This window comes from Podarcis filfolensis, assembly GCF_964270895.1.
Source record: "Podarcis filfolensis genome assembly, chromosome: 1".
Classification (NCBI taxonomy): domain Eukaryota; kingdom Metazoa; phylum Chordata; class Lepidosauria; order Squamata; family Lacertidae; genus Podarcis; species Podarcis filfolensis.
The window spans coordinates 66,295,235-66,319,151 of record NC_139604.1 but is presented as its reverse complement, the minus strand read 5'-3'; the positions used below and the strand labels follow the sequence as shown (position 1 = coordinate 66,319,151).

Genomic DNA, 23,917 nt, shown 5'->3' with positions numbered 1-23,917 from the left:
ACAGACCAAAGAATAGCGCTTTTTTGTGGTCACCATCTTAATTACACCCAGGAAGATGGAGACAGAACCTCCAACTTCTTAAAAAGGGAAGTGGTGAGCCTTTTTAAATGTGTGTGGATAGAACACATTATCAGTGACACAATAGAGAACAATAACAGAGTTAGGGTTTATTTATGGAGTGTGCATATATACTGACAATGTCTTGCATTTATAAAAAAAGAGTGGGAGGAAAAAAATGTTTTTTCTGGGTATTATAACAATGAAACGACTACCAAGGAACAGCATTCAATCCGACCAGAGAAGTCAAAAAATTAAACAGACAACCACAATAAGGTTCCTTTTTATAGTTTTATCTGTGCACACCTGCAAAAGAACTCAGAGAAATGAATGTTGTGGAGGGTTTGTGTCAGTCAGTGTAGACAGTGGTGAGCTAGATGAACCAACACTCCAACTCAGTGTAATGTGGCTTCCTGTGTTATTAGCTAAGCAGGAAGAGTGGAACTTAGGGCAGAGTTAACCAACTGAACAAGAAGGAACAGAATGAGTGAAATACTTTCAGCCTTAGTCAAATCCTCGACAGCCAAGACCCACTGGTACCCATGGGGAGGAATTCAGTGTTGTGGAACACCCTCCCATCACATGTCAAGGAGATGAGTAACTATATAACTGTACAACCTTTAGGAGACATCTGAAGGCAGTGATATAGGGAAGCCTTTTAATGTGTAAAGTTTTATTATGTATTTATATATGTTGGAAGCCGCCCAGAGTGGCTGGGGCAACCCAGTCAGATGGGCGGGTGTACAAATTAACAAAGATGATGATGATGATGTTGATGATAATGAAATTGTTCCATCAGTGCAAACATTTCAGCTTGCCAGACAGAACAGTCCTGCCCTTCGTCTGCACTGTTCTGAAGGTTCTGCTGGACACCCCCAAGACAATGTCAGGATTCAGGGGGATGAAGGTCCTTGCACAAATTTCCACTGATGGGACTCATTAGTTGAATCCCACCCATGCTTTTCACTATTGTTTCTCACCTAATCTAGGATCACATTTCATTTTTTAAAAGATACAAGGAATTATATCTTTCTATCCTTAATGAGGTTTTCTTTTTCTTTGCATGCCTTTGCATTTTGATCGGTTCTGTTAAAAACTGTGTTTTGTCCAAAGTGGTCCCCATAACCACCACCACCAGACCAAAGCTCCTGAGACCTGTGTAGAGTATAAGGTTTAGGGAACAACAATCTGTCCTTTCTTTTGTATCTCAGTATAGACATATACACAAGAAATCTTCTGAGAAAGCTCACGGTATAATGAGGAAATTCTGGGAATAATTATGCAAGGGATAGTATATACTCCAGCAAATGAAATACATCTTTTTATTTAAAGCAATGTTTTTTACCACCAACTTGCTGCAATTAGGAGGTTGTTGGAAAGATATCAGTTGAGATTTGAAGCCTTATTTCTGAAGATGTTTTGAATTAACAACTAATTGGTAGCTTTCTTTGATAACTATTTTATTGTAGGGTGCAGCTCAGATGAAAATCAACCACAAAGGGAACTCAATTTTGTTTGTCATTAATTTAAACAGATGATTTACATAGACCCGCTTCTCCGCCTCCATTTTTGTGTGCCTTACAATTCCTTAATGCCAACTAGCAGCAGTTGGAATTGATGCTGTGTCATTTCCTATTTATATATGTTACAGAATGTTTCCTGTCATACATTAGCAGTGGGTTGTGGGAATGGCTGGAACACTATGAGAATCCAAATGGGGGCCCTTGCAATGTTATGAAGAAGTGGCAAACAGAAAACATTGTAAGGGCATGGCTGTGTTTGGGTTAGTGAGGCCATTCTAGTCCCACTGGACAATTCAATCTCCATGAATTTACACTTGTAGCACTCCAGGATTTTTTAAAAAACTCTCTGTGATAAATAAAACTACACATATCTGATTTGAATCAGAAATCATGCAAGTGACCACAAATACCCACACATTATCTACAATCCTCCTATACCTGATGCACCTGATGCAAGAGTTTATGCGTTTATATTTTCTGGTAACTATGAAAGGCATGGACCATGGCTCAGTGTCAGAGCACATGGTTTGTATGCAGAAAGTCCCAAGTTCAGTCCCTGGCATTGCCAGTTAAGAAGATGAGTTGGGGGAAGACGAATCAGGCGGCTTGTGATGTGAAGAATTGAGAGCTTGCATATCCAGTGCTAGTCAGGGTAACAAAATGCTTGATGGACTAATAGTGTGATGGGACATTAGGCAACTTCATTTCAAGTGATGACTTGATCAGAATAAGTCACAGAATTCATTCTGAGAATGCACTGGCAATTCACTAAAAAAAAAAAAGCCTCACAACTTGCTCACAGGAGTGGGCTACTCATGGAATCTTCTGGTACACCTCTCTCAAAGTGTGGATGGGAGAAGGGGTATTCATGAAAGCTTCAGAGACCATATAACACCAGTCCTGAAAGACCTACATAGGCTCCCAGTATGTTTCTGAGCACAATTCAAAGTGTTGGTGCTGACCTTTGCAGCCCTAAATGGCCTCGGCCCAGTATACCTGAAGGAGCGTCTCCACCCTCATCATTCAGCCTGGACACTGAGGTCCAGCACTGAGGGCCTTCTGGAGGTTCCCTCACTGAGAGAAGTAAGGTTACAGGGAACCAGGCAGAGGGTCTTCTCGGTAGTGGCGCCCACCCTGTGGAATGCCCTCCCATCAGATGTCATGGAAATAAACAATGATATGACTTTTAGAAGACATCTGAAGGCAGCCCTGTTTAGGGAAGTTTTTAATGTTTGCTGTTTTATCGCTTTACTATTATTATTAATATTCTGTTGGGAGCCACCCAGAGTGGCTGGGGAAACCCAGCCAGATGGGCAGGGTATAAATAAATTATTAGAATTAGTATTATTAGTATGTTTCCCGCCCCCTCAGTTCCCAACCTTCCTTGTGTGATGTGGGGAAGGTCTGCACTGTGCTTGCGTCTGCTGGAACAGGAACAGGTTTCTCCACACAATCAGGGAGCCTGCTTTACTAGGGTCCCTAGTTGTGACGGGGGTTCTACTGGTGTAGACCATGTATTCAAGTGAACAATGAATTGCTTGGGACCTACCCACCCATGATTGCCTTCTCTTTCTCTTTGTGAACTGGAAAATTTAAAAGCTTTCCGTTTTTTCCTTTCATGGAAGAGGGTCTATGATCTTGCACTGAGTTCACAGTTCTGATGCAACATTGTTTATAAGACTGTTTCACTTTGATTACAAAATTTGGCTCTTGGGGTGTTGTAGGAACCAGTTCAGGGATAGTCACAGCAGCAGTTGTATACACTAATGGGCATATCCATCTTTGCACATAAGGGATGTGTGTGTGTTATTAAGTGTTGCCTGGCTCTGAGGTCCCACCTGCCTAACCCTATAATGACATGGAATACTCACAAGCAATCTAACTTTTTAGAGGGAAACTGCCAGCAATAGAATATTGCCACCTAGGGGGAGAAATGAAGAGTGAGTTAACTAGTCAAAATCCCGCACAGAGCCTAGGAAAATGAAAAACTGTGTGCAATGTGGCCAAAAATCACAATTACAGGTTCAGAATATGAATTTGGCACACTTGTATTGTGCACCTGTATTCCAAACTGGGCATCATTTTCCCCAATTCCTGTCCAGCTTTGATTATATTCATAATGTATGACCGTACATAAATTCTGGAAGCATCCAAGAGGCTTTGTTCAAATCCTCTTTTAATCCCATGGTTGCTACAGGCCTCCAATCCACAGATCCTTGCATATAGCATGAGGCAATAGTGTACATGGATACTGAACACCGATCTATGGTGCTAGAGACAAAGTAACATGAGCTGAGATTGGATTTGAGCTCAAAAGGATTCAGAAACTCTGAGTTAGTACAACCCATTCTTCCCACCTGTGATTTGAAGACAGAGCCTCCAGATAGACTTGACTCACTGGCATGTACTTATTTTTAAGAAAGAACACAAAGAAAACAATTGAAGAAAGGTGTCTGGCCTGGCTTGGGTATCCAGTTGAATTTGCATTAGAGGTAGCTAGACAAATAAACGTTTGAACTGCAAACTCTGTAAGAACTATATGTATGGAATATGTCAAGAGAAAATAAATCCAGATCACCACAATCCCACTTTTAGAAGGTAGTTTTTGTAAGAGGAGTGTTAATCTTACTTTCAATACAGTTATGAAATGTTTGGCTTTTCTGTATAATATTTTAAAGTCCCTGATGAAATTAAAGTGTCTAACTCCTTGAGCAAAAATGTATTTTTAACAGCCTTTCATAATTGGGATGATCATTTAATTGGACAGCTGTGTAAATTATATGAAGGGAAATCTGGATTTATACAATGTCCCCTTAGTTTGATATTTCAGAGTAGTTCTAAAAATTGTAGATTAAAAGTATTTATTTATTTTACATTCAACCTGCCTTTCTGTAGAACAGAAATATACTCAAGGTGGCTTACAATTAAAACAAAGCAAGGAATATTGCACACACACAGCTCCCTAGAAGTATAATACAATTTAAAAAGAATCAGCAGAGCACCACCACAGCCCAGTTCACTGGGCAGCACCCAAAAATGCTTGCTGGAGAAGGTTAATTTTAGTCTGTCAGAAGGCAAACAGTGGTGGGGCCAGGCCAATGCCCTTGGGCAGCGTGTTCCAGAATCTCAGTGGCATCACAGAAAAGGCCCTACTTCTTGTGCCTGGCTGATTTCAGATGATGGAGGAGGATACAGAACTGGACATCAGTGGCTGATCATAAGAGTTTAGCGTTTTCATGTTCTTTTCATATGGAAGAATGTAAGATAGATAGATAGATAGATAGATAGATAGATAGATAGATAGACAGATAGATAGATGATAGATAGATAGATAGATGATAGATAGAGAGATAGAGAGATAGATAGATAGATAGATGATAGATAGATAGATAGATAGATAGATAGATAGATAGATAGATAGATAGATGATAGATAGAAGATAGAGAGATAGGGTACCAAATTCCATCCTTTGCGTCATCTTTGAATCCCAGTACACTGCTAAAATTCCCCCCCTTTCAGAATCCTTCTAGATCAAGTATGGGAAACCAGTGGCCTTCCAGATGTTGCTGAGTTACAACTCCCATCAACCCTAGTCATTGATCATGCTCACTAGGACTGCTGGGAGTTGTAGTTCAGCATCTTCTGGAGAGTAAAAGATTCCCTGCTCCTGCCCTCGATCTTCTCCCTCCCCACCCCCATCTTCCTCTTCCCAGGAACCTCTAATGACCTACTGCCATAACTAAGAGGCATTGTTTTCAGGTTACCTTGGCTGTGTAAGGATATTGGGAACGCAGCAATATCGAGGGATGTGCCATCATAGTGTGTGCTGTGAGCACAGTGGACAACTGGACATGGCTCAGTTAACAATGTACAGACTCTGCTTCTTTATTTAAAGGCTTTAAAACTTCTACGCTTCCAAACTTCCCATGTTCTTTGGTTCACTCTGGAGCAATGTTGGGCTATGCTACAAGAAACTGGGGCAATGACTCATGCGTTTGGGCTGCATAGAACATGTCTCACGAGGCTCATGGCAGAAGGCAGGGATACCTCAGCAAACAAATCAACCTGGCAGGTGTTTCGTGAAGGACAATACCACTGTTTGAAGCCATTCAGTCACCATCACAAGGAAAAAATAAAATTGGGGAAGTTTTCTTCCCCAATGTCTTAATGTGCACACAAATCTGGCACCCTCAAAATAAGTGAATATATAACTCACCTTGTCATGTTCTCAAAACCACTTTAGAATTATGGCATTGTTCTGGGCACAAATTTCTGTGTATTTACGAGGTGTGCGTGCAGGTATGAAGTGGCATATCACAAAAGCAGGTTGTTAGAAGCTACATTAAATCAGATAGTTTAGATTGTTCATATATGCAGCTGAAACGGAACAGCATTGCAGCAAATGATAATTCAAGTATGCTAAAATGTGTGTGCTGTTTTGGAGTCTTCAGAAATGATTAGAGGAAGAGAGTGTTCTGGCTCTCCTGGATAGCGTTGCAGACTGTGAATGCTTTTAAAAACTAAACAATTTATCTACCGTATTATTCTTTAATATGTATTTAAGCAAGTCATTCCACTGACTCTTGTATTACATTACTTTCTGCCCTCTCTCGATATAGTCCACCATTTCCTAAAATTATAGCTGTAATCCAAGCTGCCAGTAGCTATTTGTTTTCCAATTTAGAGCCAGAACTATGCAGTCCGGAATGGGAGAACACAGACAAGCATAGACTGTGTCCTAATAGAAGAAGAAAAGAGTGACCATAAAGTCATCGGTAGCCCAGTCCAGAAGAGACTGCAATACTTATAGCAGCATTAGCCACAATGTAACTTCAAGGTGCACAGATTAACGTGGGAATTGCATGAATTTCACTTTCTGTGAACAATGTCCCAATGCAGTAGCTGTTCAGCAGAGTAGATGTTATTCATAGGACTACAAGGTGCCATCTTTATCTGAAAATGTGTGTGTTCTCTATTAAAAACATTGTTGTATACGAACAGAAATTTGAATCCTATATGGAAGAAGGACTTTCTGTAATATCCAGTTGTTGGCATCTTTCTGTCTCACAGGACAACGGAGTGTGCCTCCACTCTGGGGTACAAGCCTGGGCAGTGAGTATGGAGGTCCTGGGCTACCCAGATGACAAGACTCCACTCTCAGCTTCCCTAATGCGATCTAAAGGGAAGGAAAGCAATATATTTGGCACCAGCTTGGCTGAAGGAGTTATCAGGAGGCAGCACACAATATGCCATTCAACTGTCTTAGGGACTCCACTCTAGATATGCAGGGTTTACTCCTTAACATTTTCTTCTCCCCAAGATGTCCCACAAGCAGTGGGTACAGATTATTCCTCGTGGTTTACTCCAGAAGACTTTCTCACGAATGAGTATAGCCATAAGGCAGCGGATGTTTAGGAACTCTGTGTGTGTGTGTGTGTATTTGTTTTTCTACATGGTGGGCTGCATTATTTTTCTGTTTTAGAGTTTTACTGAGAAATGTAATATAGTCAAACATGTGTAAGAACAGCAGGCGTGGAAGTGATACATACTCCATTTGTTGCTTATTGTCTTGTATAAGAAGTGAACTCATATTCTCTATCGCAGGGAACTGCACGGGACTCTTTATCTTTTTCTCTCATGCATCTTTTTTCTCATAGAGCAAACATTTCAGCTTCCCCTGTGTGTGTTTCAGGCAGAGGACAAAGAAATTCACAGCAATAGTCAAAAGTATGTTCTCAAAACTATCCAATGTTAAATGACAAGAAGCCATTTTTTAAAGAGTGTTTGTTGTGGTTCCTTTGTATGTGCATCTCATGACAACTATACTTTTGTTTATTGATTCACTATGACATTTATAAACTTCCTTTCATCCACAGCACTCAAAGTGGCATACATTGTTTTCTCCCCACGCTGCTGCCGCCATTTTTATTCTCAAAACTAATGTTTGAGGTAGGTTCAGCTGAAAGACAGTTACTGGCTCAAGGTCACCCAATGAGTTTCATGGCTGAATTGGGACACTCAAACCACAACACTGTGTTGTTCCTCTAGATATAGGGGTTTCTGAGAAATAATCCCTTATTGTGTGAAACATGGTATATATGGGATACATATCCTGCTCCTGGCGAGTCCCCACTTTGAGTTAAGGCAATAGGCCTTGAAAAGTTGACTCATGCATCACTTGCACAACTATTTGTTCCTGCTATATGTTATCATGTGAGAAAGGGTCTTCAGATTAAATTAAATTGAGCCCAATTGTAAACAGTTTCTCTTTTCTTTTTAAAAATAAAGGAATAAAAATAAATTTGAAACACCAAATGAAAAATCTATTTTTCATATTGATTTCAGATTTAGAATGTAACGGAAGTGAATTCCACTGTATCAAATTTGTGTTTAGCAACAGAGACTGCTTTACATTAAAAGAGTGAGAACAGATTATTGTGCGGGCTGTTTCTTTCATGGTATCAAATACATTTGTAACACGCAGCCTTCTAAAGAATCTGAGGTTCTACATGTCTCTCATATTCTTTTTATAAAAAAAGTCCAGATGTTTCCCTAAACATTTTAGAACTTTATTTGAAAAACATTTTTCTTCTTTTCAAATGAGAATATCTGTAAAGTGCAATTAAACATGTTTTTCCAACTAAGCACACTAGCTTAAACTGTGTGGCAAGAAAAGATAAATAAGGAAAAATAAAAACAAGCTGTGACTTAGAAGTGAACAAAATGTAGCATCCTTTAGTTTACACCAGTTCCTGATTCCAGTTCATGAAGCTGCAGCATACAGTCTCCGTGAATTCTAGCTTCGTGTGGCCTTTAATGCATTCATTTCTAAACTTAAACTAATCAGCACTCACCAGCATTCACATATTGCACTTAACAATGAAGTGAAAAAAAGGAACTGTATGTTGCACATAGAGTCTATGAAGAAATGCGTATGAATAGTCAAATGCTTATGCGAACATCCTAACGTTTTAGAATCAGAATGAAACCTCCATACACTCATGGCCTGCACAATCTCCTATACTGTTTCTCTGCTTTCCCCCAAAATGAACCTCAATCATATTTCAAAACTGTGAAATGATTTAGGCAGGAATCCCATGCCCACATCCCAGAAGCCATCCAAGGGGGCATAGTGAAGATAGGGGTCCAGTCACAGAGGCCTCCTTGCAACAGGTCTGCTGTTTTTGCCTCTCTGCCTCTAGGGCTTTATCAGCAGAATAAGCAAAAGGGGGTATTTTTCATGATTGTTGGGGCATAATGGGGTACAGAGGAAAAATCCTGTAAGCTGAAGGAAGAGGGAAAAGGAAGATCAATATCCCTCTTCCCTCCTCTTCTCTTATTTTGGCCATCATTTGAAGTATTATATTGGATTATGGACGGAAATCCCAATCCTGTAAGGGTGATATCTGCCGTGAGAAATCCAACTTTTCTGCCCCAATTATCTCTTAACAATCATTATTTTGTCTGTTTGTTTGTTTGTGCAAGAATTTAACTTAGCTTGCCGATTCTGTTTTGCTAAAATATATGGGGGGTATGCACATCTGCCAATTCCCATCTTCTTTTTAAACTGTTTGGGTGCTGGGGGCATGCCTCTATACTTGGCTGGCTCCTATAATAAACAGGGTACTGCAAGGAGCTATACGTGATACTGTACACTTGTCAATTACATATATTTATTTTGGTTTGCACTCATGGTGTTTGTTTCTCTATGTTCCAGCATTCAGAGTGCAATGCTGACACTTCCTTTTATTGTATTCTATTGTGCTGTCAGCTCTGGTTTGCAGCACAGTCAAGTCATGGAGGCTGATAATTTGCATACTTGTTATGAGTATTCACAAACACATTACAGCAGTGCAGGTAGCAGATTAGCCACCAGATCTCAACAATCTGCACTTACAGTAAATATTCCACTTTTGGAGAATGAGAATGATGCTTTAAATGTCGGTAGTTCTTTTAGAAACACTCTGTCACATTTATGGATCTCTGCGTCACGTTTATGGCACCCGGTGTCATGGTAAGTTGTCTAAAGTGCCTGTCAGCTTCACTCACAAATTGAACAGAAATGAACACCTCACAAGACTAACATATGTTTTCTCCCCGACCCTGGCTTCTCAATGCAAGGTTTCTTTTCTACTTTTCACCCAAGGCTTGGATCTATAATTTCTCTTGTTCCATATAAATGGAGCAGTTCAATAGGTGGAAAAGTTATAAATACTGAAATCTTATGAAGTGAAATGTCTGTAATTACTCTTTAAAGCAACAACAACATTCTAGTTGAGGGGTGAGCAGAAGGTAGACAGACCGGAAACTACTGGTTCTATTCTACTCCATCCTCTTTTACAACAGAGCAGGGGTGCCAACTTGAATAAAATATTGTGGGGGCCCAGGAAAGCCCTTGCCCCGCATAATCGATCACATGACGCAGTGCGCACACACCATTTGAATGGGAATGCCCGTCATCTTTGGGGGGCCCCGCAGACTGTCTCGCCAGAGTGGTACATGCTCTGGTTATCTCTCACTTGGACTACTGCAATGCGTTCTATGTGGGGTTACTTTTGAAGGTGACCCGGAAACTACAACTAATCCAGAATGTGGCAGCTAGACTGGTGGCTGGGAGCGGCCGCCGAGACCATATAACACCGGTCTTGAAAGACCTACACTGGCTTCCAGTACATTTCCAAGCACAATTCAGAGTATTGGTGCTGACCTTTAAGGCCCTAAACGGCATTGGTCCAGTATACCTGAAGGAGCGTCTCCACCTCCATCGTTCTACCCAGACACTGAGGTCCAGCACTGAGGGCCTTCTGGCGGTTCCCTCGCTGCGAGAAGCCAAGTTACAGGGAACCAGGCAGAGGGCCTTCTCGGTAGTGGCACCTGCCCTGTGGAACGCCCTCCCACCAGATGTCAAAGAGAAAAATAGCTACCAAACTTTTAGAAGACATCTAAAGGCAGCGCTGTTTAGGGAAGCTTTTAATGTTTAATAGGTTATTGTATTTTAGTGTTTTGTTGGAAGCCGCCCAGAGTGGCTGGGGAAACCCAGCCAGATGGGAGGGTGATAAATAAATTATTATTATTATTATTATTATTATTATTATTATTATTATTATTATCATCATTATTATCATTATTATTAGGGCCGAAGCCCCCACAGCCCCTAGGAGTTGACTCCTATGCAACAGAGTACAAAATGTAAACTTCTTAAAATACACTAAAACGGTGCCTTTCTAGCGGTAAGGAAAGAGAGCTGGGGTGTGGTGCTGGGGAAGAGATTAGGAGCTCTGCTTTCCATCATATTTAACCTGAGATGTTGGAGATCTTCCCAGCAGGAAATATGAGCAAGAAGAACATAGAAACTCAGAAAGCTGACCATCCAGCCCAGTATTATCTACAATGATAGACAGTGACTCACCAGGGTTTTAGGCTGCGGCCGCTCTCTGCCGCTCTCTGCCTTGCCTTGAGGTGCCAGGAACTGAACCAGGGACCTTTCACATTGCAAGTAGCTGCTCTGCCACTGAGCAATTTTTTCTATCTTACCTGAGGATATCGTATCCCATTGATTCCAGTGGGACAAGCAGAACGAGTTTTTCTGGGCTAGTGGTGTGATTTTTGTAAGAGAAAATATTGGAAAGATTAGACAGAAGAAGGAAGGAATGCTTTCCTTTCTGCCAAGGTGGTAGAAAGATATTGTGAGCAGCGAGGTTGGTGCTACAAGCAGCAGATGAGTAAAGGAGAAACAGAGCTAAGAAGAGGACATTTAATTTGTTAGGAATAACATCACTGGAAAGCTTTTGAAGTGGTGATCAGGGATGGCACAGAAATTCAATTCAGTTTGCATCTAAAGGCTAACTTACCAGTTGCATACTTTCTGAACCAGTATGTGACCCGAAGCACAGATCTCTTTTGAAATTTGCACTTCTCCAAATTTTATAACACAAATCTCAAGTCAGGTAATGTGCACGACAGTTATTAGGTTTAAGTGTTCATAAAAATGCATATATTAGTGAAAGTAACATGCAAAAATACATTATATCAGGGGAAGATACAAAAATGTGTATTTTAGGCAAAACTGCATGCAAAAATGTGTAAATTAGGAGAAATTCATACTAAAATGCTGATGAATTTTCATGAGAACTTTTTTCCCTCAAGGAAGCAGATGTAGAAATGTGGAGAAATGAAGATTTTTAAAAATGAAAAACACGGAGTAACTGAAATGGGCATTTTTGCCCATCCCAAGAAACAAAACAAAAAAAGTGGCAGTAGGAAGGAATGAGTAAAAGCTGGAGTTTTCTGCCCAGCCTCAATGCACTAGACATTGCCACAAATGCCTTGAAATATCTTCTAAATAGAACTCTGTGAGGACAATGTGATCATTTAAAATAGTTTTCCAGATTCACTTGCTGGGGAGCAAACATTGCATTGCAAACAATCAGAGCGTAAACGAGCCATTATGTGTGTTCCAGCTTTCAATGTTTTCGGTACTTGGCCCTCTTGACTCACCCATTACTACCCTCAGTGTTCCTTATTTACATGCACCTGCCGCACTATTAACACCTCATTAAGATACACACCTGCTGTGGTTCATATTTAAGTCCACTGTACCACAACCATTAACCTGCTGTATTTCATTAGGAGGCACTCAGCACAATGGCAGCACAGAGCAGAGCTCATTAATGGGTCACATTGCCACTGAAAATTGGTTTTCTGGGGGGAGTCTCCTTTGGGTTCAAATTCCCTTTTATTAGTAATTGATTTTGTATTAAATATTTTCCCAGAAAAAAGTATATATAACTGGAACACGCATAACATTAAATCCAGCTGAAACAGCATCGTTTTCAGACACTGCAGACTAATAATAGGAAAGTGAAATATATTATAATTAGGTAACAAGGTCAGCTTTTCAGTTAAACCTAAGGGCTTGGGCCTGCCACAAGCTCTTGGCTGAATAATGCAATCTCCCCAGACCTTGGCTCATTCCTATGAAAAATGGACACTTCTCTGTGAGTGAAACCCATACAGTTGTGCAGTATATGGTTTGGAAGCCATTGTGGCATAGTGGTTGGTTACACGTTGGCAGGTTCAAATCTGCAGTGAGCCATGAAGATCAATGGGAGGAGACCTTAGATCTCGATCTCTCTCTCTCTCTCTCTCTCTCTCTCTCTCTCTCTCTCTCTCTCTCTCTCTCTCTGTCTCTCTGTCTGTCTCCTGAGAATTGCAGGTGGCTAGAATGCTGTTGTAAACCACTCCGGGGTCTGAACTGATGAAGGATTTTAAATGTAAATTAATATGGGATGATTGCCATGGAGGACACAAGAATGTCCACACAGAGGACATCTACAGCAGAGAGAGAGCAAGCCCCCCCCCCCCAATTCCCCTATATACCAAAAGTACTGGTCCAAGAACATTTGGCACAGCCTTAGGTGGTGGTTTCATTTGTCCCATAATAATAAAACCAAGAAATTGTATAAGTAAATACAATATGTTTGTGTAAAGCGCAAAATATGAGGTTCTTGACATTTGTGGTTCTAGTCACTTTCAGACGTAGACAATAAAGAATATTGATAGTCCCATAACAATTTCTCAATATCAGTGATCAAGTTAGTTAAATATGACACTGTGTCTTGAGTACTGACTTAAGCATTACTCATTACATCTACATCCAGCCAATGTATATTCTGTAGGGTTCCCTAGCAGTCTTCCACACCAAACCAAGACCTACTCAGCTTCTGCAGGGTTGGTGTATTATTTGCCTCCAACACCATGACTCACAGAGAACCGCACTGCACAGTGCATCTTTTGATTCTTTTACCTGTAAGAGCAGGTTGTGTCTTTCATGTTAATGTACCTTAATGTATCAGTCAGGTACCATAGCTCAAGAAGCATCCTCCGGACTACAAAGTCTGCATAGGCTTCTTTGCTCTAGAACAAGTTCACTGCAGGGATAGAGAAATATGTACTGTGTCAGCTAACATGAATAAATGATTGCCAACTTTTGTCTGATGTAAGCAACTATCTATATTAGTTTCTTTTATATGAATGGCACTGTGTTCCTGACTATATGATTTAAGGACTGCAGCTACTGCCGTTCACATGAAATCCATGCCTAGGAATCCTACAAGTATGAATGAACAAGGTAACTGATGCAAACAACACTGCTTTTTTCTGAGAAAGTGGGCTTCTGCCCATGAAAGCTTATGCCACAATTAAAAAAAACTAATATTAATGGTGCCACAGGACTCCTAATTGTTCATATTACTATATGGTAGTTTCACATCCCATATTTTGAGAGGATATTTTAATGAACTGAAAGCCACATTCTAGTGAAGATAAAGAGGTAACATCACAGAAATTCTTATCTTCGGCATACAATTCCAAGAGATATTTTCTGATGAAAAGGCTAATAAACCAATGGCAATGAGGACACTTAACATATGCAAATCTGTTCCCGTGAAAGAGTTAAAGTGCTTTATAATATAATTTTGCTTTCAGTGCCAATATAATTAGATTGTAACAAGCAAATCCTCACAACATAACACAGTGAAAATTTGAAAATTTGATTCTGCCTGGCAAACAACCAAGTCCCTGTGTGTGCGCAAACCTGACATTAATAAGCTACAAGAGATTACATGATTTAGAAAAGAAGCACTTGGTGTTACAAAATCAAATAATAGATCTCTAGGCTATAATTAGGAGAATTGGGATTCAACAATGAAGTCATAATAATGTAATTTAGCTGTAAGTAACAGAGCCATGGAGTCACATTAGGAGGTGTGATCACATCTTTCAGCAAAGCTCCACTGTGTAGACTTATTGCTGCTCCGTTTAGTCGAGTTCCCAGCAACCTGTTGGCACCGAATCATGAGCTGTCGGCCTCTTGTTCTCCAGGGGCAGTATGGCAAGGCGCCACCCATGCCTTTTTATTTCAGCCTTGTGACTTTTAAGTTCAAACAGTAAAATTATATATACTGAGTGCAAAGTTGCCAGCGAACATTTGTATAAACAGCATGACTGTAGGGGCCATCTGAGAAATAATAATGCATTAAATAATCACACATTTAAAGCAATGCGTTAGATGTCTGCTTGGGTTGTGGGCATGTTAAATCTAGTTATTTCATTAGTCCTGGAGCATTTTTTGTTATTTGAATTCTGTTGTTATGATATCTTAGCTGGAAAAGTGTGGTTGTTCCCCCTCCCATAAGTTAAGAATGTATTTTATTTATTGAATTTGTATACCTCCCTTCATCTGAGGATTGCAGGGTAATTTCTAATATAAAAACACAAAACACATAACATAGTAAGTAACAAACACAAACACACTCTGTTTAAAAGGCAATAGATTGTTTAATTGGGCCTTGAAACTAGTTGGCAGCCAGTGCCGTCAGGCTAGGATTGGCGTTACTGTATATGCTCAAACCATCTTGCTTGCCTTCGCTAAAACATATTGTTACTTTTTTAAAAAACCAAGGACAGTGAATGTTGTACATACACTGGGAAACAGACATAAATCATTTATGTAGCTAAGTACTTCATCTGAATGCTGTTCTGACATTTGATATTGATTGCTGATTTCCATTTGTAGAAGACTCTATAGCTGGGACTGAAGTCTCACAGACTCTCACTGATAAACTGATACTGACATCTGATTTGTGTAGGGCTGCCATACGTACAGGTTTCCCCGGACGCATCCAGGAATCAGGTGGATTTTTGCTGAATCGGCAAAATGGCTGGGAAAACCTGGACATATAGCAAGTAGGGTGATTTTTAAAATAAATTAAAGCTTTAAAAATCCAAGAGAAGCCCAAAAACTTATGGGGGGGGCTCAACAACTTTGACTAAAAACAACATCTGGGATATATGACAAACCTAGATTTCTGAGACACTGCAAACTTATTTTATGATCTCTTTACAATATGTGAACTCCATTTTCTTGCATTGGGTCGTTCAACACAATATCCCCCCCCCCCCACATACAAGTGTGCAAGGGGGTAAACCCATAGGATGTCACATAGCATGCTGGTCAGTAATCGCACAGACCAAAGTTGGAGTTCACACTTTACTACCAAAAACACAATCTTCACAGACTTGGCTGAGCATCAGGCCTAATGAGCTCAGCATCTCATTCCTGGTGGGTCTTACTCCATCAGTTGCTGAGGCTGAAAGTCTCCCCACAGCTGTCTATGTTTCCTCCTCTCCAGGGCTTTTTCCCTCTGGGCAGCCAATCTCTCCTTCACCCTTTTCAGGCTTCTCCTTGTTCTGAGAGATGGGGAAGTTGAGCATGTTGCAGCGGGGAGCTACACCCATGACTCTTCATTAGCCCAGCTCATTTCTGCCTCTTGACCTCCTTCCCACTCACCAGCTTCAGCTTCTGATTCTGGACTTCCCTCTGCCACAGAACCACCCTTCTCACCAAGCCTTGTCATCTCCTCAGCTTCTGACACTTCCTCCTGCCAGTCTTCTCCTTTCTCTGACCACCCATCATCTTCCCTGTCCCTGCAGCTCTGAGCCTTCTTCCCTTGGTGGTTCCCCAGCTGGTTCCTCCCAACGTTCCTCTGCGTCCTACCAGTCCATGACAAAGGAAGAGAAAAAGCTCATTAACGCTCATGTACATTACTATGTGCACAAATCATGAATGCATATACTTTAGTCCATCTGCATATATTTTAGTCCATCTGCATAGACTGGGAAGTTGTAATTGGCAAACAAGCTTCTCATGCTGTAGATCAGTTGTGTCTTGTGGTGCCTTGGTGTATCCTTGTTTTCCTACCTCCATGTAGGAAAACTGCTATGTGTGAAATAGGTCCCAGTTTGGTTACTGGTATCAAATCATGAGGCCTTTTGAAATCTCACTGCATCTTCTTTGTACTGATATACACAATTAAAAATAAGATAGCTACAATGAAAACTGTGTAAGTATAATATGACCAAAAGTTCATAATTTCAGAACAAAAGACACCAACTCCAACAAAGCTTTCCCGACTTTTTCTCTAAATCTGAGGGTTTATCATATGGAGGAAGGCGAGATCCTTATTATCTAACTCAAATCAATTCATCACATTTATGAACATTCTTTTACCACTGTAGCACAGTTAAGGACATCTTGTTGTCTAAGCTTGTGCTTTCCTATTGAACTGTAGGCCTTGAGTTTTCCTATCATTTTCATGTGTTGAACTTTCTGAAGCAAAGAAAATACTGTTAGCTTTCAGGAGCCTGTTTCTAATTTGAATTTATTTGGTATGTGTTAGCCAGGACTGTTTCCTTGGCTCATATCATCTACTCATTGTAACTTAATAAAATAAATAAGTCAGCTTAGTTTTGTGAGTTGTGACTTGTGCAGTGGCTGGCACCTCATTATGACAAAAATGCTAGCCATTCACCGGGCAAGAGCTATGCTTACGTCAGTCGAGACGGCTGGGTATACATACAGTTTTCATTTATGCTACACACTATCCTTGTCTGAGTCAATTATCTCGCTGTGTGAATGAGAAAAGAAAAGAGCTACAGTCCTATGCAAACTTACTTGGGAGTAAGCTCCACCAAACTCAGATGAACCTTCTGTCAATCATACATTTGCTCAGCCTGTGAGGTTGCACCCGTATACACGTTGGCCTCTGAGTTCAAGACTGCAGTTATTTTTAACCTTCTCTTCAATAATATTGATTTAGAGGAGATTTCCTGGTTTCAGCCATTCATTTCTATGTGTAGTGAGGGGACCAGTGGAGGGCAGGACAATGGTGGGAGATTCAGGACAGTCAAAAGTGAGAGCTTCACACGGTACATTGTCCATCTGTGGAACCCACTGCCGTGTGAAATGTGGTGATGGACACCAACTTTTCCTCTTCTTTATTTTCTTTACTCACATGTCGCTATTTTGAATGAGGGTAGGTTTTCCCTGAACTGAGAAAAGCTCCACAATTGTAGTCACACTCCTAATGTATCTTCATGTTTCTCCAGCAAGTAAATGTCAGAGTTATAAACATGTGCAAGGGAATGCCCCCTTTTTGGCTTAAAACTTTTTAATGCCTAGTATTCCAGAATACTGATCTTGTTGGAAGTATAGGAGATTAGACGAGGAACTTTGTGACTCCCTGAGCAATAGGCAACATCAACAACCTTGTTCTTGTCATGAAATTTTATATGCAGCTAATGATTGCTGTCATGGGCAGTACTTTGACACTTCCATCTGCCCAACCTGTCCTCTGAACTAAAATCACAAATTGACAGTTTGCACCAGTCAGAGGGAAGTGGCACAAAACAGATGTCTCCAAAACCACCCCCAACAACCCCAACACAGAAAGCAGGATGGTGCCAGTATGTTTTCCACACAATAGAAATTACTGAGGATCCAGCCGGAATCTTTCCCAAAAGTCTTTTTCAAAGTGGTGTAGGGAAAAGTAGGTTTTTGAGAACATTATCGTACTAGCTGAATGACTTCGTGTGATAACCTGTCCAAAACATCTTTTAAAAGTTGCAACTATGCAACTATAAATGGTGCGAAAAGGCCTTGAGTCAAAAGCTTTTGGAAAGTCGAAGTACACTAAGTCCACCAGGTCACTTCTGTCTATATAGTTGTTAACACTCGCAAAGAACTCTAATAGGCTGGTGAGGCAGGCCCTGCCCTTCCAGAAGCCGTGCTGGCTCTGCTTCAGCAAGACTTGTTCTTCTATATGCTTAGTTATTTTCTCTTAAACAATACTTTCCACTAGTTTTCCCAGGACAGAGTTTCAGCTAATTAGCCGGTAATTTCCAGGCTTTCCCCTGGACCTCTTTTTAAACATTGGTGTTACATTGGCTACTTTCCAGTCTAACACCTTGAATTAGACCCAGTAACTCACTGACACTGCTTAGAGATTTTTTTAAATATCAGACAATATTTAAATAATTTCAAATAAATAAATAAAAATGCAGCACTTTCAGGACTAGTGACTTTATTTAAATAGCTTTGAAGGGACAAAAAGACAAATTCATGCAGGCTGCTAGCCATTATGGCTATATATTCCCTTCAGAATCAGACACAGCATGTATCTGAATACCAGTTGCTGGAAATAACAGTGAGAGAAGGATATTGTCATGGTGTCTCCTGCTTGTGGGCTTCTCAAGAGGCATCTGATTAGCTAAACCAACGGAGCTAAACTTACGTAAGTGCAAGGGAGGATGTGAGCCTATACAATATCTGTGTATATGGATGGGACAAGTAATTATAAACAATTTCATTGAGAGCTTTCATCCAGGTTTTATTTTTAGTGAACACTTTTTGGGCTACCCACAACCTGAATTTTATGGCATATTGCTATCCATATCTCCAATGCTAACCATTTATCCTAAGTAAGAGAACACCAAATTCCGCCGAGTAGAATTAACCCAGATCCATTTTGATCCAATTTTATAGCATACACAGCTATAAAATTAGGCTTTGTTTAACTATAATGGACACAAAGCTGAGATTCCCCAAATCACAAATGGCAAATAGCTGCCTCAGTACTTTGAATGTCAATTGTCGTAAGGTACCCTAACTGTAATTTGTGCCTTGGCTAATTATTTCCCCTAGTCCCTACACAATCCTAAACATTTATATCCAGGATATCAAGAGAGAGTTAGAACAATTCAGATGTGCTAATGAAGCATCAGATGCCATGAATACACAATGATTCATTGGAAACTATTTGTTGGCTTCTTTAAATAGCAGAATACTCCAGATTCACTGAAAGGAATGATGCTGTGTCTTAGGACTACTTTATATAAGACATATTATAAATCTTAACTGATTTTAATACTCTGATGTAAATTGCCTTAACTTAAATAATATTATATTGTTGTAACCTGCATTGTAATAGCCCACCTTTTTGGTGAAGGGCAGGTAAGGAATCCCATAAATGAACAAATTTTGTGGCAAGGAAATGATATAAAATACACGTGCATACAATCAGTTAAGAAGGACATGCATTTGTTTGCTGCTGTCAATGTGCTTGGTGCTTTATGGAAATTAGTTCCCTGCCCCAGGAAGTTTGCAGAGTGGGATGTAAAGACTTTAAATTTAAAAAAATACCCAAGCAAGCTTGGTTTAGGCAAGAGCTGTAGCTCGGTCTTAGGGCATCTACTTTACATGCAAAAGGTCCTAGCTTCATCTCCAGGCAGGCCTGGGAATGTCTCCTGTAGAGCCACTACCAGTCAGTATTGACATTGCTGAGCTAGATGAAAAAAGGACCTGACCCAGTAGAAGGCAGCATCCTAGATGATGATGATTAAACACATGACTGCGAATCCTCTTTTGTTGGTGGGGAGTGCTGATGCTGTGTATAGGTGTATAGATCAATTTGGGCAAGATGTTCACTGCTTAACTATGTTTATATGTTCCAAATTTTTTATGCCCCAACCCAAAAGCTGTTCTATGAACCACCCTGTGATCTTTGGATGAAGGGTGGCGCACAAATTTAATAAATAATAATATTCTATGAATTAGCCAAAGAGCAGCCAAATTCTTGAAATAACAGAGCCCAGATTCTCCCTGTCTAAGCTGCTATTCAACACAGCTGGGCTGGAGACAGTCCACAACCCCAACCACCCTACCCAATGCTCAAAAAGGCTACAGGAGATTCTTTCTTGCATGTGCTGGTCCATTGGTAAGATGAGAGGTTTCCTGTGAGGCCTCTACAGTATGTCTCTGGGGGTTATGTGCCCTCTCATTGCACACAGAGAGCAACGCCTGTTGAGCTGAAAGCTGGGCATTCCAAGGTTGACATGACTAAACGCAGTGCAAGAGCAGGTGCTCCTCTCTGTTGGAAATGACAGGTTTCCCTGGGGATTCAGAGGTCTCTGGGACAGCCTATGGGAAGCTGCCTCATTCCAGGTCATAATCATCCATCTGTCTAGCCCAGTCTTGTCTACTTTGACTGACTGAGGCTCTCTAGAGTCTTGGGCAAAGTTTCCCATCACTTGCTCCTTCTTTCTGAAGGAGAGATGGTGAAGGTTGAAGTTGGGACCTTCAGCATTCAAAGCAGTTACTTTAGCCCTGGGCTAAGTTCCCTCTTTCTTGGCATCCCTATACTTCCCAAGTTCCTACTTTCTAGTACCTTAAGTTGTGTTAACTTCTAAAGAGAGGGGAGGGGGGCTGAGCATGCTCAGTTGATATTCATGCAGCAGTAAAATAAAGGCACTCTACTAATGCTATTGATAGGGACACGGGTGGCGCTGTGGGTTAAACCACAGCGCCTAGGACTTGCCAATCAGAAAGTCGGCGGTTTGAATCCCCACGATGGGGTGAGCTCCCGTTGCTCGGTCCCAGCTCCTGCCCACCTAGCAGTTTGAAAGCATGTCAAAGTGCAAGTAGATAAATAGGTACCGCTCCGGCGGGAAGGTAAACGGTGTTTCCATGTGCTGCTCTGGTTCACCAGAAGTGGCTTAGGCATGCTGGCCACATGACCCGGAAGCTGTACGCCGGCTCCCTCGGCCAGTAAAGCGAGATGAGCGCCGCAACCCCAGAGTCGGCCATGACTGGACCTAATGGTCAGGGGTCCCTTTACCTTTTTACTAATGCTATTGACCTCATATGTTCCATTTTTTAAAAAAAACTGTTTTATTTACCACTTAAACAGCCATTTAGATGTATAGTTAAAAAATAAATAGTCCTAATTAAAAATTAAAAAAACTGGATTATTCATCTCAAAGCTGCAATGCAAGGCTGTAAGGTGATGACTTCCAACTCTACATTTCTATGCTTCTAACTCAAATCTCTCTCTGCCAATTTACACAGAGCCATTAGTCCCCCTTAAAGAGGGGGTATTTTCAGCAATTTTTCAGATAGTAAAAGAAAGAGAAATAAGCGCAAAACTCTGTCATCTCATCTTACAATAGTAACCTCTCCTGTCCCAACAGAAACTATCCTAGTCTTCACTTGACCTTTTCCCTCTGTCCGTGAAATTGCTGGCAAAGTGTAGGATGAATACTTCGGCCCAGCTCTAGACATTGCCCTTTGCTTTTATAGACTGGGACCCTATAATGTGTTGAAGAGGGGACTGCTCAGTTACTCAGGAAGGTGGGAAATATGTTCTGCATATGTTCAGAGACATTTTCTTGCTGTAAAAGCCCCAGATAATGCTAATACAACTTGTAATTGATCCCAGAAGTTGGTTGGGGGTGGCTGTGACTGTTCTAAAAATAATCATTTAAAAAATATATCAGCACATCTTTCTTGTTTGCTAGTTTATTTATCTTCCAAAAACTCCCCTACAAACACTTTAAAACTGAAACCACTCAGGATATTGCAAAGCTCCAGAAATGTACCCCACAAAAAAGTTATTAAGACTGGTCATGTATTTCATCTTCCATTATATTTCTGACACAACCTTAACATTTCAGGCACTACCACTTCTGAATAATGAAACTGGCATGGCTCTCTCTCTCTCTCATTAAAGAATAATAAAAATAAATTATTTACAGCAAAAAATTGGACAGGGTTCTGTGCATGGATTCCTGCCTTTTTAGAGATTTGCTTTACTCTCCCTTTGTGCCTTTTGGGTTGATAAGCCAGAGTAAAAGCCAGCAGCCCATTCCCTCACCTCCTAAAATAAACCCACCAGCAGCTGCAGAAACAAAGAGGTCATGAAAAGTAAGTACTGTACAAATACCAAGTATAGAAAGCAAACATAAATGAGTGTAAAATGAAGACAACATTGGGGAGAGAGGGAAGAAGAAAAGGAGTATGAAAGAAATACAGATTTCCCTAAAACACCAAAATGAAGAACCCTGAAAGCTAATAAAATGATCCACTAACAGGGAGAAAATGTAAATAATTAATTGGAAAAGGGCAACAGGTGACAAGAATAGCCTGTCCCCAAAAGGAACTGGAAAAGCATCAGAAAAGAACAACCAAAAAACCAAAGGGGTGGAACACCTCCCCTATGTGGTAAGGTTATATTTGGGGCTTTTTAGTTTAGGAAAAAATGAAGGTAAAGAGGTGAGGGGCAGGATAGAGCTGCATTATATTATTGATGGCATGGAGAAATACTAGAACTCAGGGTGATCCAATGGAAGCAGCTGGGCAGAACTCATCAGCGGCATCACCAACAGGGCCTCCCCTGCCAATTGTAGGGGCCGAGATGGTTGCTATTGGTCAAGATGTTCTTTCACTACTTGGATCCCAGTCCATATGGTAATACTAACACCTTGAACTGCACCTGGTATATCACTGGCAGCCCTTATGGCTTTGGAGACACTGGGTCCCAGAAACCTCTCCCTAAATAAATTCACACATGACTCAAATTTTGGTTTGGTTTTTGGCAGAATTTAGGCCGCAACTTTATTTATACAGAAAGTGACTGGTTGCATAGGGTCTGGTTTGACTAGCTCCCTGCCATGCAGGTAGCGCTGACCCAGGGTTCCAGCATAGGTCAGCCAAGGGTGAACACCTGGAAAAGCGGAAAGCTGGGAATGGGCTAACTCTGCCACCCAAATGTCCCCCTGGACTCAGGCATGGGCACAACCCCCTCTCAGGGGTTGACCAAACCATCGAGTCCCTGGATTCCTTTAACGGAATACCCTTCACATAGGGATGGCGAGAGCATTCTCCAATAGTATCATCTTAAACAGAGCCTATCTGCAACCTTACAAGTTGTGATGATTTGCTACGTGGCAGGCAAAACCCAAATGGCAACAGCCAATCAGCCAAGTGGGGAAAATTCCTGCCGTGGCCCTGTCCCAACGACAGATGACACACGACAGCATAGCAAGGTCAAGCGCAAGCCTTAAAAGTAGGGACAGGTGGACAGGTGTTCTGAATATATGCGCCAAAAGAGGAAGCTCTGGGTCATGTGCATGGGCATTAATAGGTCCCTTGAACTGTTTAGACTGCGTCCCATTGGCCAGATTGCACTCAGCTTCAAGGGACCTACCAATCAAGTGTTGTGGCTGACCAATCGTAGAAGGAGGTCATCAATTGTTGTTTAACATTGTTCTTTTGCAAGACCCTGAGGAAATGGAGTCTCTGTTGGGCCTTCCTAACCACCTAAGTTATATTGTTTTTCCAAGTGAGGTCTTCACTAAGGTAAACTCCCAGGAATTTAAAGGAAGAGACTGTCTCCACACAACCCCCCGCCAATATACAATGGGGCTAGTTCCCCTCTCTTCCTCCGAAAGTCCAACACCATTTCCTTTGTCTTGCTAATATTTAGGTGCAAGTTATTCTCTAGGCACCATGTAGATACTTTTTTGAACCTCCCCACTGTACGCTGATTCATCTCCACCAGCCATACAGAAATTCCAGCAGCTGTTGACAAAAGTATCATATAATTATAGATCTGTAGTCAGAAGGGACCTCAAGGGCCACCAAGTCCAAACCGCTGCAATGC

At 41.0% G+C, this 23,917-nt stretch overlaps 1 long non-coding RNA gene across 2 annotated transcripts in view; it reads right to left on the bottom strand.

Annotated features, from left to right (window-relative positions):
* The window catches only part of LOC310751296, a 70,813-nt gene that overhangs the window by 27,325 nt on the left and 19,571 nt on the right, over positions 1-23,917 (bottom strand). Inside the window, exon 3 of one of the 2 annotated variants that reach the window (XR_014542450.1) lies at positions 14,945-16,133. The exons of the other annotated variant lie outside the window; for it this stretch is intronic. This is a non-coding gene — a long non-coding RNA (uncharacterized lncRNA). Of the gene's footprint in view, positions 1-14,944; positions 16,134-23,917 lie in introns of those variants that run through there. 2 annotated transcript variants of the gene reach the window in all.